This window comes from Triticum aestivum, chromosome 3A (assembly GCF_018294505.1).
Source record: "Triticum aestivum cultivar Chinese Spring chromosome 3A, IWGSC CS RefSeq v2.1, whole genome shotgun sequence".
NCBI lineage: Eukaryota > Viridiplantae > Streptophyta > Magnoliopsida > Poales > Poaceae > Triticum > Triticum aestivum.
Genome location: NC_057800.1, coordinates 376,184,696 through 376,205,730, shown reverse-complemented (window position 1 = coordinate 376,205,730; position 21,035 = coordinate 376,184,696).

Sequence of the window (21,035 nt, the reverse complement as noted above, 5' to 3'; positions counted from 1 at the left end):
CGCCGAACAAAGAAAACTCAACGCGGGAGGGGGTGGGGTGGGGTAGGGGTGGCGGAGGAACACATGCGGTGGGGGCCGGTGGTCCGGCCGGCGGCCCGTGCGGTGTTCTATATGGGAAGAATCAGAGATGAGGAATAAGAAGGGTTAGGAGATGTTGGATCTTCATCCAACCGCTTGAAATGGTCGATTGACCCAAATGACAAAAGTCACGCGACTTGCATGCAGACGTGCCTTTATATTCAGTACCATCACCGTACCTGCTTAGCACTGCTCCTGAATCCATCAAGATAAACAATGCGCCACTCCTAATTCCAAACTTGTTGCTCAAGTACGAATCTGATATGATGCTGATATTACTAAAATAGATAACATTTAATTGGTCAGCTAATGGTCCTACTTTACTTTTGAAAAAGCACGTGCACCACATATAGAGAGACAGTAGGGAGTTGTTTTCTTAATGCGCTCTGGTTCATCATGTGTGGGCACTGCGCAACGAACATTTTATTATCCAAAATCTGCTTGCTCTTCTTTAGCATGTTCCTCTTCCGTTCTTCTTTAATAAGTACTCTCTCCGTTCCTAAATACAAGTCTTTGTATAGATTCCACCATGCACTACATATGGAGCAAAATGAGTGAATCTACACTCTAAAATGTATCTGGATACATCTGTATGTGATCCATAGTGGAAATCTCTACCAAGACTTATAGTTTGGAACGGAGGGAGCATGATAGTAGTACAGTATGTTCCTTGTAGTGAAGATGAGCAGGGACATTTGCAGTGTAGAGGTCTATACGGTCGGTTGGTACGGACACTTTGAACTCTTCGGGCCTCTTTGATTCGTAGGATTTTGTAAACATGGGAATAGGATTTGTAGTGGCCTGCCCACTTGAATCCTATAAGAATATCAAGGAAATGCGGGGAGCTATGTCGCCTTTGAGAGTTACACTGATATTAACAGTACCGCACCTTCTGTTGAAGAGAGCTAGTATCCGGCAATACTAGCACATATATTCCAGCAAGTTCCACTTTGCTGATTTTACTCCGATGCTTACAGTTTTCCCGTTATATCTACACTATGATCTGTGTAGCTGCTTTGTGTCGCACTAGCAGCAGTCCACTCTTGAAGCTAAACACCGCAATGACTTACAAAATTGGCACCAAGGCATTGAGTGCCATTCTGGATGCAATGAAACTCATACGCTCCCCACCTGTTGATTCTTGTTCAGAATATGATCCTAATGACTATTCTAACCTCGTGGAGTCAAAGGCAGATGGCCTGTCCTGTTCACCCATCAAGGTGCTTGTTCTAATTTGGCAAGGTTTTATTGATTTCCCGTATCTTGCATATATTTTCTTGCATTTCTTCTACTTTGTTGCACCGCCATCTGCTTAGTTTACTCATCATATATGTCGAGATGCCATGCCCATCCATTATCAATACATTTTCCATCTGTCATCATACCATGTTTTTCCACTCAAATGTTGTTCTTGTGCATCAGACATCAAAAAGGAAAAGGGCGATTGCCGAACCTGAAGGAGCACCAGCAAAGTCCTTGAAAAATGTGGTTGTGCCAGAGAAATCAGATAGCACCCCACTTATATTGGCTGTACAACCAGTGACACAAAACGTAGGACTGACTCCAGCAGACTGTACCCATACTTCACTGGCCACACTACTAGCCGCACCACACAGGACCTGCACTCCAGCAAAAGGTATGCCGATTTCAGTTGCCATAGCACCAGCCGTACCACAGAAAAATCCCACTCCAGCAAAAAGTACAGCAAGTCCACCGGCCGAAGACCTATCCCAACTGCAGAGACGGCCAATTCCTGCAGATTGGAACCCCATTCCAGTTATTCCCAGTTTAAAAGACAATGCTTTCACTGTTGTTAGGGACTACGTGCATATATTCCCATCATGGGAAGATTATAGTGAAGACAAACACCATTTTCACATCTTCCTGTCCCACTTACGTGTAAGTGCTATTATTCATGGTGATTATTTTCCTGTTTTCTGCTGATTGAACACATCAATGATTTACATTATATTATTGTAAGTAGGCGAGGGTCAATCTGGATAGTCATGATGAGCAAAGCTTGCTTGCGCTTTTCAAGCAAGCATTGCAGCAGTATTGGTGTTACATGAGGAAATCACACTTTGATGGCAAGTCTATAAACGAATTTCTGGTGAAGTCTCCTGTGCTAAATTTAGAAGACATTGAATGGAAAAACCTTGTTATGCACTGGTCTCGTTCCGAGGATGAGTAAATGTCTATGGTATCGCATGACAATTTGAACTTCTACTTTTCCGCATGTGCCTTACGGATCTTTTTTGCAGGAAATCTGCTCGAAAAAGAATTCCGGGTTGAAAAGAACGACAGGATATCGCAAATATGTTGCCCGCTGCTTTGCTCTTGTTAGTACATGTTCTCCTGTATCACTATACTTGCATACATACCTGGTTCATTATGTGATAGCAGTATGCATGATAGCTTGCTTATCAATTGTTCGCTCCAAATTATTTGATCTGTATGAATGGTTACATTAGTGTAGATTATATCCAATGCCAATGAAATTTTTTAGCTCTGCATTGTTCTTGTAAGTACCTGTTGTCCTTTATTAGTGTACTTATATTGACAGGTAGTTGTTCATGTACCATGACTCTGCAGCTTATTTTCCTTTTCCCTCCATTTTCTACACATAAGATCTATATTTACTCTTACCATAAGGTTAGATAACACCGATGGTACTAAAGAAGTTTAGCTCTGCATTGCTCTTGGTTGTACCTTTTGCCTGTATCACTATACTTACATTTATAGCAACTTGGTTATGTAGCATCACTCTTCATATTATCTTAAATATTCTCCATTTTTTCTTATATTGCCACATCTATATTTACTCTTAAGAAAATGTACAATAAAGGCAATGCTTAGGAAGAAGATTCTGTGGTAAACTTCTTGAATTGCCCCCCCCCCCCATCAGCATGGACAAGGGCTTTATAGAGCCCGCCTTCACCAATAATGTAAGTTTTTCCTTCCCAAGCCTTCAAACTTTGTTGTGTATATTTGGTTAGGCATGACTGCAACAGTTGTTTATTTTTGGTGTTTGCATTAAATTGCATGTTTAAAGTTTATTATGTAGTTCATAAACAAAAGTTTGTCCTTCTCAATTTAAGTTTTCAGTTGTACAACCAAGTTCCTTCTTCATACCATGTAAATTAAACTATACAGAGCAAGTGATCTTCTTTTGCACTGCATGTATGCTTTTGTTCTTGATCCGTAATCCAGTGGTGTGTTGAACCTACCCACTACAGCACAATGTCATATTCTGCAATGTCTTAACTATGAACAATGTCATATCATTCTACTATTATTTAAACTGTCTCTTTATTTGCCAATCTGAAATGGGATAAATTGACAGCACACTAACCATTGATACTTATGAGTTCTTGATCTGTAATCGAGTGGTGTCGTGAAGCTGCCAACTCCTTCACAATGTCATTTCCTGCCATGTTTTGACCTGAACAATACCATATTGTGTTAATGCAATTTTAAACTGTGTCACTTTGTTGGTCAGTAAGAAATGTGATGAATTGTTAGCACTAATACTTTTATGTGCAAAACCTGTCATCTGTCTGCTTGTTTATCTACCAGAGTGAGGAGGATATAAGTGTTAAACAAGCGTAGTCTCATCAGCTTGCTCAGCTGCTTGCGCTGCAGCTCCCCAGCAGGGCTAACCTTTCTTGAACTCTATTGAAGTGTTGTCGGTTTTGTATATTATTTTGTCGGCGTGTTTAGTTGCACTGGTGGCGATCTTTGATGCCCCATGTATGTAATCTGCTGTCTACTTGTGCTTTATTATCATAGTGGCAAACTTTGATGCCCAGTGGATGTAATATGCCGTAATTTCTTTATTGTATAGTCTAGGTTTTTTCTTATTCATGATGATGTAGTTATTTTACTGTATATAAATCATGTCTTCGCAGTAAAATTACGGTACATAATCGGTCCGTCATGCAATCACGATGTATGATCCATATCATGGGCCCCGTCATCTTGGTCTATTAGAAGGCCTAAATGTAAACTGGCCCACTAGTAGATTCGGGCCTTTAATTGGCCGAGTAAACCGTCGGCCCTCTTTTCGCAAGAAAACTCAATGGGCTTTTAGGAGGCTGAGAAGTAGGTTGGGCCTGAAACGTGTCGAACAGCTCACGGGACGGCAGCAGCCCGAAATGGACCCCGACCCATGACTGTGCCAATCAAATCATGGGCTTTTAACAGGCCAAAATTATCTCGGTCCTTGTTTGGCCCAATCAGATTATCGGCTGCGAGCAGGCCGGATGCAAACCGGGCCGTAGTTAGGCCCAACTATATGACGGGCTTTTAACAGGATGAAATTAATATAGGGCCGAAAAGTTAAACGGGCCCTTAACAGGTCAAAACTAATATCAGGCCAAATTACTAAATGGGCCTTTAGCAGGTGGGACCAAAAGCATAGCGTCCAGTTGACGGGCCGAATCTGATATGGGCCATAATTTAGCCCAAAGCCTATTAAAGGGCCGGACCTAATCTGGGCCGTAATTTGGCCCAGAACGTGGTAGGCTTTTAACGGGTCGGATCTCATATTGGCCATTGTTAGGCCCGGAACGTGGTAGGCCATTAATGGACCGGATCAAATATGGGTCGGCATTTGGCCCAAAACATGGCAGCCAGTTAATGGGTCGGCCAACTAGGGTCCTCAAAATCTTGTGGGCCTACAGCTGGGCCAGCCCATTAATGTCGGCGAAATCTCATGGGCCTTTAGCTGGGTCGGCCCATTATCGTCCACAAAAATCTTTTGGGCCTTCACCTGGGCCGGCCCATTACGGCCCGCAAAAATCTTGTGGGCCTTTACCTGGGTCAGCCCATTATGGCCCGCAAAATCTTGTGGGCCTTTAGCTGGGCCAGCCCATTATGGTCAACAAAATCTCGTGGGCCTTTAGCTAGGCCGGCCCATTATGGTCCGCAAAATCTTGCGGGCCTTTAGTTGGGTCGACCCATTTAAAGTTTATGGGCCACTTTTGGGCCGATCCACATGTCAACATATCATAGGCGCATCTCGTCCATTAGATGAGTGACACCTGTGCCAATGCTGAGCTGACACGTGTTTCCCTCAGGTAATCAGAATTTTACACGTGGAAAATCCCCATTGGTCCGGGCTCTTAACGGGTTATCGGATCCAAAATCGGACCCGATAGCTTAACGATGTTCCGTTATGGTGGATGCCACGTGTCGGTCACCCTTGACGAAAGCACTTCTATGACGCGTGATTTATCGTCATGGAAGTGGACACTTCCGTGATGATAATTTTGGTAATGTCATGTAACACTTCTACGACAGCACAGGTATGACTATCTTGATTCTGTCATAAAATTGTCATGGATGTACATGCATGACAGAAAACGTGACCTACTGTGACAAACACGTATCATCACGGAAGTGTATTTTTTTGTAGTGGATGGACCAGGAGTACGCGCTGGATGATGACCCCAGCTCGTTCCTCGAGCCGAGCTGGGAGGAGGAGGCACTAGAAGCTGGGGCCTTCCAGGAGCCTCCCAGAAGCCTCACCAACCATGCCAGCAACAATAGCTACAGGGTACCACTAATCTCTCAGGAGCAAGCTTACACTAACCATGGGTCATAGGAGTATTAGGTCACGATGGCGGACGGCGGCCCCCCTTCTGCCAGGGGGAGCACACTGGGGGCTGCCGGGGAGGAGCCGGGAGCAAGACCTCTCCCTGCATCGCACGGAGCAAGACATCCCCCGGAGGTAGGCCCTCTGCCGGGGAGGTGCCGGCAAGCCTTCCCCCGGCAAAGGACCCGTGGTCGTTGAGGGTGCCGCTAGCGTCCCCTTTGCGCCCTGGTGTCATCCTGTTTGCCAGTCGCCCCAGTGGTGGTCGAGGGTGGCGCAAGGTCGGGCCCTCGTCTGGCGATATGAAGTAAGGCTCGCGCCTGTGAAGATCTCCGCTCGTGACACTCTCACGTAATAATGAGTGGGGTTGTACACGCCCTAGAGTCTCAGGAGTGCCGCCCTCGGGCCTCGTGGGCTCCATCCCACGACTAGTGGTAGCACTTAGCTGCGCGCTGGTGAGAAGACAAGAAGACTAGACTAGGTGCCGGACGCGGCCATTTGCTTTCAATATCTCTTTTTGTAGCCCTATTTTCTAGCTTTGGATTTAAGTTGAAGCTGAATTTTCGTTGATAAGCGTGGGGGTGTCTTTTCTCGTTTGTGTGATTTCTTGCGATTTGGTTCCTTGCCCTGGTTCGAGGTTCACCCCTGCTGCGCCCCCCTCGCGAGCTCCTCATGAGCGGGGGCTGGGCACGGCACTCACGTGCTGCGCACACGTCCTTCCATGACTAACACTCGCTTCTCGCGAGGCCCTCTCGAGCGGATCGGCAGGATCCTCCGGAACTCAAAACCTCGTGGCCCGGTCCGTAACTGGCCCGAACAAAGGTAAACTACAGCAGTAGGATCATGGCAGGACTCGCGGATTTATGAAAACACATCTTTAGCCGAGCCTAAAGAACAAAAGAAATAATTTGTTTATATGAGGGGCTTCCGCTCCCAAAATGCTCTTACAACCTTCAGGGCCATGCCCGAGCTTTCATATGCAGGGTCAACGACAAGGAAGCGCGGGTTCAATCAAACATATCGCTCACCGCGTCCTCCGGGTCGCCCTCAGACGCATCGCTGGCGTCGATGTTGCCATCGTCGCCGGCATCGTCGCCACCATCGCCGGCACCGCCCTCGCCATCGTCCACCACGTCGCCTTCATCCGCAGTGACCACCACCGCGTCATCCTCGGAGGTGAAGGCCCTGACTAGGGCATCCATGTTGTCTTCCAACTAGTGTGCCAGGTCACCTCGGATGGCCTCGGGCATAGGAGCAATGGCGGCATCAAAATCAAAGTTGGGGTAGGTCTTCTGGAGATAGCTGAAGACGCGAGAGAACGCGCGACGGAGCAGGCTACGGCTCCTCTCTTCGATAGGCACACGAGCCCTCTCGGATTGGTTCTCCAGGCATGTCACCATGTTAGTGAAGAAAAGAAGGTGATTGGCATAGTCACTCGAGTGGTGATGAAGGGCTTCTTCATTGCAAATGGCACCCAGTGCCGCGTTGGCCCTGGTCCGGAGACTTTGGAGCATAGGGGCGTGCTCGCGCTCCAGCGTCCGTCGCCGGAGTGTCTCCTCCCTGCCCTCCTACGCAGAGGACTCGGCACTGGCGACCCGCTGCCAAAGAGAAGACAGCTCGGCACAGGCAGATGCTAGCTTCGCTTGCACTGAGGTCAGGGCGGCCACAGCGGCCTTCTCGCGGAGCTCTGCCTCAGCCAACCCCGACCTAAGGACAGTGGTCCTGCCCACGGCTTCGGCTTCCACACTCCAGCTTCAGGTCATGCCTGCCCTCGAGATCCGCGCGAGCCTCAGCCACCCGGTGGTCGATCTCCTCCTGAGCCCTGGCCTCGCGCGCGCCAACAGCATCCTCCGCCTGGGCGACCTGGCGCTCCCTCATCCCCAACCACTCAAGCTCAAGGCTGCGCTCTGAGGCCTCTATCGCCAGTGCTTCCTCGTGCCTCAGGATCTCTTCCTCTTCGGTAGGAATCCCTCTCGTCGATGCTAGGGCGGCCCTGTGCGCCTCCACTTGCTGCTCCAAGGAAGCGCTCCAGGCCTGGAGCTTCCACGCATGTTTTTCTGCGATCTCGCGACGATGATCGGCTTCCCGGGCTTCTTCCAAGGCTCGGGCGCAGGCTTCTCGCAAGGCCACAAGAGACGCCTCGGCCTCCATGTAGTCAAGTTCGCGCTGGTGCCGCCCGAGGTTGATGGCCACCTTCATTTTGTGCCACTCCTCCGTCAACCGAAGCCCTTGGCCTCAATGCGCGCATCCACATCCACGAGTTCTCCGCCAAGCCGGCTCATCGTGCCCATCGCCTCCTGAAAGACCTCGTGGCAGATGACACTCCGTTCACGTGCAGACTTGAACGCGCGGTCGATTCCGTCCTCTACAGCAGAGGTCGCTGAAGGGGCCTGAAGCGGCTTGCTCCCTCTCACCAGGGGGCTAGGGGCTAATATTTCCCCAGTGATCTTCTGGGCTATGGCAGAGGCCTGGACAGAGGAGGGTCCAACACCTGAGGTAGAAGCCAAGATCTGAGCCATCCAGCCGCCATCCATAACCAGAGAAGGAGCCCTTGACACGCTCGTTGCACCCCCGGCGAGGCCATGAAGAAGAGATGGCAGGAGCACAGGTTCGAGGCGCCAAGCCGGCGCGTCCGCCTCTCCAGCCAGCCTCGCGCCGGGGGCAGCGTGCCGACTTGGGACGCTCAAGGCCAGCGGAAGACTCGAGGCAGGAGGAGGTTGCGTCACCAGGGGCTTCACGGCCTTGGCAGATGGGATCCTGGAGAACCATCATCAGGAAGGGAAGCGGCACCCGATGAATTACAGAGATAAGGTACTTACTCATCTACGGCGATGTACTTCCTATGTTTCAACGGCCGGACGGTGCCACTGCTGCAGCTTGGAGACCCCTTCCTCTTACGGAGCGCCGCGAAGTGCACGCGGAACCGGCCCAAGCATTGCACGTGGCGACCAGCGGGGAGCGCGACTGGCGAAGCACCCAAGGAGACGACCTCAGGAATGCCATGCCGAGGAGAGCTATCGGACTCCGGCCTCAGGAGCTTCGGCCTCAAGAATGGCGGACTGCGTCGCCCCTTCAGATGCTGCCCCAGGGTGGGAATCACGGGTTCCCGAGGACGACGCCTCGGGAGCCCCAGGCAGCATCGACGCCCCGGCACCAGCGCCTCCAGCTTCTAGCGGTGCTTGCCTCCCTGCGTCCACTCCTGGGGCAAGCTCGGCGCTGGTGACAAGGAGAGGAACCACGATGACGGGGTTCTCACGGGGCCCCACAAGGCCAACTGGACGCAGCCCCTATTCATCGAAGGGGGCATCTGCCCCGCGAACTCCACCCTATTTCGAGCAGCTGTACAAGCAACAACCCTCTTGCGGCAAATCACCTGGCGAGGGGTCACCGGCCAAGACCTCGAGCACCGTCCTTCGTGCCTCGGCCGGAAGCCCCGACGCCTGAAGCCTTATGCGATCCTAGTCGCTGGTCAGGGCCCACATCGGATGGGAATGGCGCTGGAGTGGGGCGATGCGGCGTCAGAGGAACTCCTTCATCACCTTGGGTGCAGTCACATTGAGATCCTTCAGCCTCCTTAGCCGGTGCCAGACGAAGGCGAGACGAGAGCCCGCGAGCTCCTCGTGACCCCAGCCGGACCTGGGGACGGCGGGCGACGACGGAAGTGAGAGCAGGGGGCTGAGTACTCCGACATCGACATACACCCACCGCATCTGAAACTCACTCATGGATGACAGGAGATCAAAATCAGTCCCCAAGCCGACCGTCGCCGCCATGGCCTAGAAGCTCAGGCGCCCTGAGCACTGCTGGGGGTTGGTCAGGTGCAGCGAGAAGAAATGGCGCAAGAGGGCCACAGAAGGGGAAATGCCCACCATGGCCTCGTAGGCAAAGGCCTAGACGGCGAGAAGGGCAACAGATTGAGGATCAAGGTGCAGCATATGGATCTAGTAATGAGAAAGCACGGCATCGAAGAAGGCGGAGAAGGGAGGAACCAGGCCAGCCCACAGAGCGTCGACGAAGAACGGGACCTTGGTGGCCGTCCTATCGATGGAGGCTCGGGACGCAGGTCAGGCCACCATACCTCCCCATTCGTTGAAGCTGGTAGCAAGCGCAAGGCGGACCTTATCCATGGCCTCCTGATTGAGCACCCGCGATCGGCCGACGGCGGACTCGACGGCCGGAGCTGAGTTGGCTGAGGACAGGGGCTTCTTCCCTTTCTCCGTCCGGTTCGGCGCCATGGCAATAAGGGCAGAGCTCGAGTTGGATTGGAAGAGGAAGCAGAGGTACGAGGAAGCGAAGAAGTCGGGGAGTGTGTTGCCAGCAATGGGGAGATAACTGTGTAGGATGTCATGGCCGCCTAGCCAGGCGGATTTCAAGGTTGCGTGGGGAAGCGGGGCCACTCACGTCCCGTCACTCACCACGCGTTAACCAAGGTCGCGGGCTATTGGGGCCCACGGCGCTCCGTACTTCCCTTTGGCTTCGTCTCAAAGCCAAGCCCGAGCACGCCTTGGGCCCAGGGGCTACTGTCGGCTTTCTCAGAACGGGGGTCCCCAGACATGCCTACCTGCGGCCTGCAGCGTGGCTCCACCAGCGGCCCCGTACGGCCCATCTTCACCAGAAAACACCCAAGACCCTCATGAGGGGCCAAGCCTCACGAGGTGGACGACGCAAGACCTCCTCAGGGGCGGCCTCACCAGGCTGGCTCGCGAGGGGCGGAGAGATCAAGGCAAGGCGAACCTCGCGAGGTTCCAATGACGTAAGCCATGACGATCAAGACCAGGCGGGCGCCAGCGAGCACAGTGTCCTCATTCCCTCTTTCGTGTTAAGGAGGCAAGCGCATGCGAGGAGTTCCGAGGCATCAGACAAAGGTTTCCATATCGGTGCAACAAGACCAAGACCAGCAGGACGATAAGACGGAGGTCACCGTGGGGCCCAAGACAGCGTCACCACCAGAGCCTTTGGCAGGCGAAGACTACTTTTGTCAGGATAGCTTGTACTAGTTGTCCCCCTTCAAATTGGACGTTGTGGGATCCCTTCCCGCTCAATTTTTAGGAAGAGTACCAGGGCCTCTATAAATAGGACTAGCCACCACCATAGCTAGGCATCTCATCTTGGATCGGAGCCATTCCATCCATAGCCTCACACAAGTTCACCAGGCACAAGAACACCTCTCCTCAGGAGGTTGTTCTTCCCTTGTAACTGTTCATCCTCATCCCAAGAGGCAATCCACCACACCACACTGGAGTAGGGTATTACACCACAACGGTGGAGCGAACCAGTATAAATCTTGTGTCTCATGTTCTTTGGGTCCGTCAAGCTAGGTCGTGAGATCATTGAGTGTGTGAGCTAGAGAGGGGGGAGATCTTTGTGCGCACCCTAGTGTTCAAACCTCAAGGGTTTTTTCGGAACCCGAAATCCGATAGAGAGTCTTCACATAGTTACATAATTATTCGACTACTCATCGATCTTCACTCATATCTTTTGGAGTAGTTTGTCATTTGCTCTAGTGCTTCACTTATATCCTTTTAGAGCACGATGGTAGTTTTATTTTGTAGAAATTTTTTGAAACTCTCATGCTTCACTTATATTATTTTGAGAGTATTTAAACAGCGTGGTAATTTGCTTAGGTTATGAATTTAGTCCCAATATGATGGGCATCCAAGAGGGATATAATAAAAACTTCCATATAAAGTGCATTAAATACTATGAGAAGTTTGATTCCTTATGATTGTTTTGAGATATGAAGATGGTGATATTAGAGTCATGCTAGTGAGTAATTATGAATTTGAGAAATACTTGTGTTAAGGTTTGTGAGTCACATAGAATGCACGTATGGTGAACCGTTATGTAACGAAGTTGGAGCATGAGATATTTTTTGATTGTCTTCCTTATGAGTGGCGGTCAGGGATGAGCGATGGTCTTTTCCTACCAATCTATCCCCCTAGGAGCATGCGCACAATACTTTTTTCGATGACTAATAGATTTTTTCAATAAGTATGTGAGTTCTTTATGACTAATGTTGAGTCCATGGATTATACGCACTCTCACCCTTCCACCATTGCTAGCCTCTCTAGTGTCGCGCAATTTTTGCCGGTGCCATAAACCCACCATATACCTTCCTCAAAACAGCCACCATGTCTGCCTATTATGGCATTTCCATAGCCATTTCGAGATATATTGCCATGCAACTTTCCACCGTTTCGTTTATTATGACAGGCTCCATCATTGGCATATTGCTTTGCATGATCATGTAGTTGATGTCGTATTTGTGGCAAAGCCACCATTCATAATTCTTTCATACATGCAACTCTTGATTCATTGCACATCCCGGTACACCGCCGGAGGCATTCATATAGAGTCATATTTTGTTCTAAGTATCGAGTTGTAATTCTTGAGTTGTAAGTGAATAAAAGTGGGATAATCTTCATTATTAGAGCATTGTCCCATGTCAGGAAATAAATAAATAAAAAGAGAGAAAGGCCAAATAAAAAAAGAAGGCCCAAAAAATGAGAGAAAAACAGAGAAGGGGCAATGTTACTATCCTTTTTCTACACTTGTGCTTCAAAGTAGGAGCATGATCTTCATGATAGAGAGTCTCCTATGTTATCACTTTCATATACTAGTGGGAATTTTGTATTATAGAACTTGGCTTGTATATTCCAACGATGGGCTTCCTCAAATTGCCCTAGGTCTTCATGAGAGCGCAAGTTGGATGCACACCCACTTAGTTTCTTTTCGAGCTTTCATACACTTATAGCTCTAGTGCATCCGTTGCATGGCAATCCCTACTCACTCACATTGATATCTATTGATGGGCATCTCCATAGCCCGTTGATACGGCTACACTACAAAAAAAATACACTTACGTGATGATACGTGTTTGTCACAGTAGGTCACGTTTTCTGTCATGCATGTACATCCATGAAAAATTTATGACAGAATCAAGATAGTCATACCTGTGCTGTCGTAGAGGTGCTCCATGACATTACCAAAATTATCATCACGAAAGTGTCCACTTCCATGACAATAAATCGCGCGTCACAAAAGTGCTTTCGTCAAGGGTGGCCGACACGTGGCATCCACCGTAACGGAACGTCTTTAAGCTATTGGGTCCAGTTTTGGATCTGATAACCTATTAAAAGCCCCGACCAGTGGGGATTTTCCATGTGTAAAATCATCATTGGCTGGAGGAAACACGTGTCGGCTAACCGTTGGGACAGATGTCATTCACTTGTTGGACCCAAAGCACCTATGGTACATCGACACGTGGCATGGCTCAACAAAGGCCCATTCCTGTGAAAAGGCCGGCCTGTTTGACTTGGTCAAAAGGTGGCGGGTCGTCCCACGGCAAGCATGTTAACGGCTTGTTCGCATATAGCCCATTTATAGCCCGCTAACCCAGGGCCCGTTTACGGCCTATCCGAATTAGGCCCAGTAGCGTCATCTGGGCCGTCCAATATAATTCCAACCCGTTTTAACTTCCGGCCCATGTATGGCCCATGACGTCTTTCGACCCATATGAGGCCCTTATTACTCTCGGCCCATTAACGGCCCATGGCAAACTGGCCCGTAATGAACAGTGTATCACTTTATACCCATTAACGGCACGTGGTGAAACTGGCCCGTAATGAACAGTGTATCACTTTATACCCATTAATGGCCCATTATTCCATTGGGCCGTTTCCAGCCCATGTTATCTTTCGGCCTTCTCGGGGCCCATTTATTCTTGGGCTCATTTCCACATTCATTTACTTACGGCCCGTTACTGTCATTTTCTGCTTGCGGGCCAAATTCAGCCTGTGGTTACAGTCGGCCCGTTTGTAGCCTGTTAATACGTTGGGCCGTTTTCATAGCGTCATTAAAATACGACCGATTAACGATGGCCCGTTATGGCCGGCCCATGAACGGACGATTTCAACTCTAGCCCATTTACGGCCATGTTTGGCTAACCGATCATAAGCCCGTAGAAGGACATTGATGATATGGCCCATAGAAGGCCCATTGTGTCTACGGCCCGTATAAGGCCCATTGTTTCTATGCCACATAGAAGGCCCATTGTTTCTACGGCCCTTAGAAGGCCCATTATTTCTATGGCCCGTAGGAGGCCCATGTTAACTACAGCCGGTGGGCATCAAAGTTCGCCACCAGTGAAAATATAGGGAACACCCTACACTATACAAAAATGGCTTGCTATTTTCTTCAGCTGGTGGCTGCACGTTAAGAACAAATTTTGTATCGCACCAAAACAAATTACAACTATAAAACAAAAGGAAGGTTGGCATAAAAGTTAACAGTCTAGCAGATAAATACACCACCGGAAGTTCATAAGCTCAGTTCTCCGTTCATTTGACCTGACTGTTACATTTTCATGTTGTATTGTCCGATGGAGCACCATAACCTTCGCCTTCAGTTCTCCTAGGCTCTTGAACAACATAGCAAATGTCTGATAGTCTGGTTTCAAAACCATGCATATCTTGATCTCTGTTAGGGAATGGACTTGTGTCTGGAGCGCAGATAAAACATTGTTTTGAGCTTGCATATCTTGATCATGAGGCAGTTTGGACAAGATTGCCTTAACAACCAAGTCAGTATTACGTAGGAACGTGCTTTTGGCACTATTAGTGGACAGGTACTGACCCACTACAGCAAGAGCTGACATTGCGGTTATAGTTGCCTCGCCACCTTCAGAAGGTGGCGGTTCCACCATTTTTTCCATAGCTCGCTGAAAAGTTGTGGTTTTACATTAGTAGTACTAGAATAGAAGATATTAAGGAGGCAGCAAAACCAAACAAAATAGCTTTGGTCTATATACAGAACTTATTCTGGTGAACCCATGTAAAATAATAGTTGTATTTTATTGCAAAGTACATAATAAAACTAGGTTCCAAACATATGACCATGTACCATCGCTAATGTATTGTCTATTTCTTCACATTGTATTGAGGGCTAATGTAACGCCCACAATGTGGCTATATCTCCCACGTGTCGAGGCATGACTTAGAGGCATAGCCACATGGTAGTTTTGTCGCAAGAGGGGTAATCTTCACATAATCCCATGTACTAAATAAGAAAGGGATAAAGAGTTGGCTTACAATCGCCACTTCACACAAATACAAGTTAAACATACATCATCAGAGTACAATCAAGGTCCGACTACGGAACCAAAATAAAAGGAAGACAACCCCAAATGCTAGATCCTCGATCGTCCCAACTGGGCTCCACTACTGATCAATTGGAAAAGATACAACACAACGATCAAGATCTTCATCGAGCTCCCACTTGAGCTCGGTTGTGTCACCTACACTGGTATCATTGGCACCTGCAACTGTTTGGAAGTATCTGTGAGTTACAAGGACTCAGCAATCTCACACCCGCGAGATCAAGACTATTTAAGCTTATGGGTAGGGGGAGGTAGTTAGGTGGAGCTGCAGCAAGCACTAAGCATATATGGTGGCTAATATACGCAAATAAGAGCGAGAAGAGAAGCAACGCAACAGTCGAGAAGCTAGACGTGATCAAGAAGTGATCCTGAAAACTACTTACGTTCAAGCATAACACAAGACCGTGTTCACTTCCCGGACTCCGCTAAGAAGAGACCATCACGGCTACACACGCGGTTGATTCATTTTAATTAAGTTAAGTGTCAAGTTCTCTACAACCGAATATTAACAAATTCCCATCTGCCACAACACCGTGGGCACGGCTCTCGAAAGTTTATACCCTGCAGGGGTGTCCCAACTTAGCCCATCACAAGCTCTCATGGTCAAGGAAGGATATTCCTTCTACTGGAAAGACCTAATCAGTCTCAGAATCCTGGTTATAAGACATTTCGACATTGGTAAAACAAGACCAGCAAAGCCGCCCGATGTGCCGACAATCCCGATAGGAGTCGCACGTATCTCATTCTCAGGGCAACACCGGATGAGACTAGCTACGAGTAAAACCAACTCTCAAGTTTCCCTGAGGTGGCCCCGCAAGCAGCTCGGTTCTGACCAACACTTAGAGAAGCACTGGCCCGAGGGGGTTAAAATAAAGATGACCCTCGGGTTAATTACTCCCAAGGGAAAGGTATAGGTTGTTAGGCAAATGTAAAACCAAGGTTGGGCCTTGCTGGAGGAGTTTTATTCAAAGCGAACTGTCAAGGGGTTCCCATAACACCCAACCGCGTTAGGAACACAAAATCAAGGAACATAACACCGGTATGACGGAAACTAGGGCGGCAAGAGTGGAACAAAACACCAGGCATAAGTCCGATCCTTCCACCCTTTACCAAGTATATAGATGCATTAAAATTAAATAAGAGATATTGTGATATCCTAACATATCTATGTTCCAACATGGAACAAACTTCAGCTTCACCTGCAACTAGCAACGCTATAAGAGGGGCTGAGCAAAGCGGTAACTTAGCCAAACAACGGTTTGCTAGGAAAGGTGTGTTAGAGGCTTGACATGGCAATATGGGAGGCATGATATAACAAGTGGTAGGTAGTGTGACATAGCGATAGAGCGAACAATTATCAAGCAAAGATAGAAGTGATTTCGAGGGTATGGTCATCTTGCCTGAGATCCTGCAAGGATGAAGAACAAGTCCATGAAGAAGGCAAACAGACGTAGTCGAACGAATCCTCACAACTCCGGAACAAAACTGAAGCTAACAAGAGAAGCAACTAGGAAAGAAGCAAGCAACATAGTAAACAACCATCACATAAACACGACATGATGCGCAACCAAGTATGATGCATGTCCGGTTTAATGAGGCATGGCATGGCAAAGTGCAACAGACAATACTACAAATTAAGTGGAGCTCAATATGCAACGAGTTGCATATTGACGAAACACCACATGACTTATTTAGTTCTCTCTCGATTATGTACCCTTCAATATTATATGTTCTTAAACATGGCAAGGGGTTAAGCATAAGTAAACTAACTATCTAGTCAAGTTTAAATGAGGCCGGATATAACAAACAACAAATCCTGAAAATCCCCATGTGCATATTTTTGATTTGGTACTGTTCTGCCCTAAACCATATTTTAGAGTTGTTAAACATGCAAAGTAGGTACACCATGTTAAACTAGGCATTTTTCTACCCCATTTACATATAAAGTTTATTAAATTCAGAGCTACGGTTAATTAGTTATGAAATAAAGCATTTTAGCATGGCATTTAAGCAAATTAATGCAAACAACAATGTAAACATCTCAAACATGCATGAAAGTTGGATATTGTGAAACTAGATGAATTCTAGTCATTTTTTATATATAAATCATTTTAATCCAATGCACCATTTGTGAGTTATTAAATGCATGAACTAGGGGGACTTTTTTCTGTAAATCTAGCAAACTCTGGATAATTGATAAAATTGCACAAAGGAAAAAACACCTACGGGCCGAATCTAAAGCATGTTGGGCCAGCAGTAGGAAGGAAAGGAGGGGCGCTGGGGAGCTCACCCATGGGCCAAGGCCCAGTCGATGCAGAGGCTGGAGGAGGCCGGTTGGGCTGCTAGGCGCGCATCTGGACCGAGCGAGAAGGGGAGGCGCGGTCAAGCGAGGCAGCGCGCGGGTCAACGCAGGGGCGGCGCGCTCGTCCTCCTGCTTGAAGCAGAGGATGTAGGGGGCGAAGCAGGGGACTCGGGAACGGCAGGAATCAGGCGCGATCAAGCGAAGGAGGCCGGTTGGCGCGGAGATTGCGGAGACGGCGAGGGGCGGCGAACCTCCGGATCTAGCCGGCGCGAGCATGGATGGCTACGCGTAGAGAGGCGCCGCTAGAGCTGTAGGTCACGGCAATGGTGGGGGCGCGGTTCAGACGAAGCAAGAGGCAATAGAGGCGGGGCTTGAGCTCGAGACAAAGAGAGGGACGCCAGCCTTGGCATGACGGCAGCGGTGCAGACAAACAGGAAGGGGAGGAGGCCGTGGAGGTCGAGGAAGACTGGAGCGGCAGCCTGGAGCAGCTGCTGGTTCGGTGTGCTCCGGCGAGCGGCCACTGGTCACCGTCACGGCCGGAGATGAGTCTGCAGGGGGGCGGAGGAGCTTGGGCACGCGACGACGGTCTGGACCTTGGGACAATGGCTGCGGCTTGTCGTTCGGCGCAGGGTGAAGCAGAGGAGGCAGGAGTCGCGTCGGACGAGGAGACGAGGTGGTAGGGCGGCGGTGGTCTTGTAGGTGAGGAGGGACTCCGGCGACGTCGGTTCCCGGGGCGGCTTGGATCAGCGACCGAGGTGAGCTCCAAAACCATGGCGGGGACGATGGGAATCGGGGAGAAGGAGCATGTGGGCGTGCTGGATGCCTACGGGGCTTCCATGCTTGATGGGTTGGATCGATGGGAGGAGGTGGTTGGCCAGAAGCTGAAAATGAGGGAAGTGGTCGGAGGCTTCGGTGGCGGAGAGGTGGATCTAGGAGGATCCCGATGGAGATGATGAGTGGGTGGCGGAGGCGCGATGGGAAAAGATGGATGGGACAGATCCTAGGACTAGGGTTTGGACGCATATATACATCGTGTGGATTAGATTAGGGGCTACCTCGTCCCTCCGATCATAATCAGGCAGACGAGAGTAAATAGCTTAGGGGAGCCCAACGAAGAATTGAAGATGTTTTGTAGATGTTTCGGGATGATCTGAATCAAACGGTGATGACTGCCTGGGTCAGGTCCAGGACAGCTTTCGGATGCGCGCGCGAGGAGGTCCGCAGGCTGACGAGAGAGCTTAGGTTAGGCCTGGCGGTAGGTAGTGGACTGTGTAGACGGTATAGGGAGGAAAGAGAGGGAAAGCACGGCAACAGTTTTCAGAGACCGAAAACGTCCGACGATTTGACCGACTATATTGTCGGTGTAGTTATCCGTTGGGGCATCAAACAGACTCCGAATGCGATGAAACTTGGCAGGCGGCCTATCTACACTATAACAACACCGCATGCCAACTTTCAACCCATTCCAAGAACATTTTCCGGACACCTATAAAAATACTATTTTGGCCGTGCCGCGGGCGCGTGCGAGTGTGTCTGGGCTCAGAACAGACAACGGATGGATCTGGGGAACCTGGACGGATGCAGGTTTTGAAAACATGATGATGCAATGCACATGATGACATGGCAGGATGCAACACGCAAGCGAAAGACAAGGCGACAACAACGAATAAATGAAAGACACCTAGCACATCGGTCTCGGAGCGTTACAGCTAAGGATAAAGAGACAAAGTTTATAATACAGTAAGCATAGTATGACATCATTCATATCACAAAACAACTGAGAACAGACAAACACGCAATTGTAACGTTGTGTGGGCAAGTCCAGCATGGAACTAGATTACAGGTCAAGATCAAAGGAACATTACTCCTCTCTTTTAAACCTTGTAAGGTGCAATGATACGCTAAGACAATTGTGTATAAAATTGAAAAGAGTAATTGACATTGGCTGCAAACCATGCAGTTCAAGGCACAAGTCAGAGTAAGTAGTAGTTAAAAGGCATGAGGATTAAGGACTTACAATAGCATCTTTGACTGGTGTAGTCATGCCCTTCTTCTTGCTGGTGTGACAGTCCTTGAAGATTTCGACAACATTTGGTTCATGTACTTTTTGGTCCTTCCGGGCTTTCCTCTGCATTTGGAACAAGTCAATATAGATCTGATAATATGGTACAACGAAAAGAGTGAAACAGCAGCTAATTACAATAGCCTCGCAGTGTGCAATATAGCTACGAGATCCTGTTGTCTCTTGGAATTTCACTTACGTACGGTTGACCTTGTTCTTTGAAAAGTTCACCTGCAAGAAGATAGATTTGTGTGGCACTTGCGTAAATAGGACTTCAACATGTGATCTGATCACATATATATAATGTACCTGATACTTTGGATCGAACCAGTGTTTAACGAGGCCTCTCCAGTCTTCATCAGATATATTTTCCACTGGAGATGTTTGGGCAAGTTCACTGTTAGCCTTGCCTTCAAAGTGAGTTTTCCTCAAGTTATACCGATATTGTCGCAGAGCAGACTTTAAAACATGGGTGCAAGCTTGTCTGGTTGCATCATCTTGGCTATCCAACTTGAACCTCATTTGTTGAAAATTATGGGAGTCTCATTATCAGCAACCTAGAAAGTATTGGACAGAGCAAGATGATATTACTAGTTTCCACACATAACCATACTTACAGATAAATGGTCGAGGAAGGTGTTGAACTGGGTTTCGTCTTTGTCATTCCTGTACTGAATCCATGTTGGGAGGATACGTACATGACACCTAACAGCAACCGCTGCCTCTGATACTAACTTGGCTGACTCTGTAGCATCACGTGGCATTTTTAAACCTGCCTCAAAACGGATCTCCATTCTTCCTCCTCTAGATTTAATTAACCTATCGAGCATTATCCCTGATGTTTGTTTCCTATTGCGCCTAGGTGCTAGTCCAACAACAAACATAGGAAGTGTTAGTGCACATCAAACTGTGAGACTACATAAAAAGAAGCATGCAACTGTAACTTGACTCCAGCAACTACCTTCTTGCTGTTGAAGCTCACAAAGTTCATCTGATCTTGCCAACTCATCTTGTTTCAAGAGTGCTTCGGAAGTAGTGTCAGGTGGCAAGGGAGCTTGGGAACGTGCTGCTAGCTGAGTTAACGAACGAGTAAATCGTGCAGCTGGTGGTACTGTGGAAGGTGTTGCAACAACTAGGGTTGTCTCTGCTTGTTTGGTGGCAGCAATTTGTTTCTGTTTGGCTTGTTCTGTAGCTTGTGTAGCATGGGATACCCTGTCGGTACAATTTTCAGCTGGACTTTGACCTTCTATTGCACCAGCAGAATTTGCAGGATTGTTCCGCTTCCCTTTACCTGTCGTTCTGTCTTGCTTCCTCTTTCTCTGTGCCATGTTAAGTCAAGCCGACAAGAAAAATGAATAACAATTTAGTCCTTCAGAACAAATGTACTTTGATGTAAGAACATGGTGTGATAGACAGATATTGTATGTTCTAGAAATAGGAACACGTGTCTTAGTCACAAGTATAATGTGTAAAGTAAGCAGATGAAATTCAACAAAATTAGAAGCAATACAAGCTAGACATCATACATAACATGCAACCACATATAACTGTGCTAAGTTAGAGGGAGCACATGTGATGGTGCACTAGGGGAGACGTGCTCATCACCAACACAACTACGTTGAGTGTCTATGCATGTGTTGTCTTGGAAATCATCTTGGGGGGATGGAGGAGTAGAATCTGTAGAGGCTCTCCATTTGGAAGGAGCACCTTCATCCGCTGCCTTGCTAACTTCCTTCTGCTTTATTGATTTTGAATTGTCAAGTAAAACCGACAAGAAAAGGCAATAAAATTCACTCTTCAGAACTCATTCATGCATGATACTAACAATCACTGCTTTGATGTA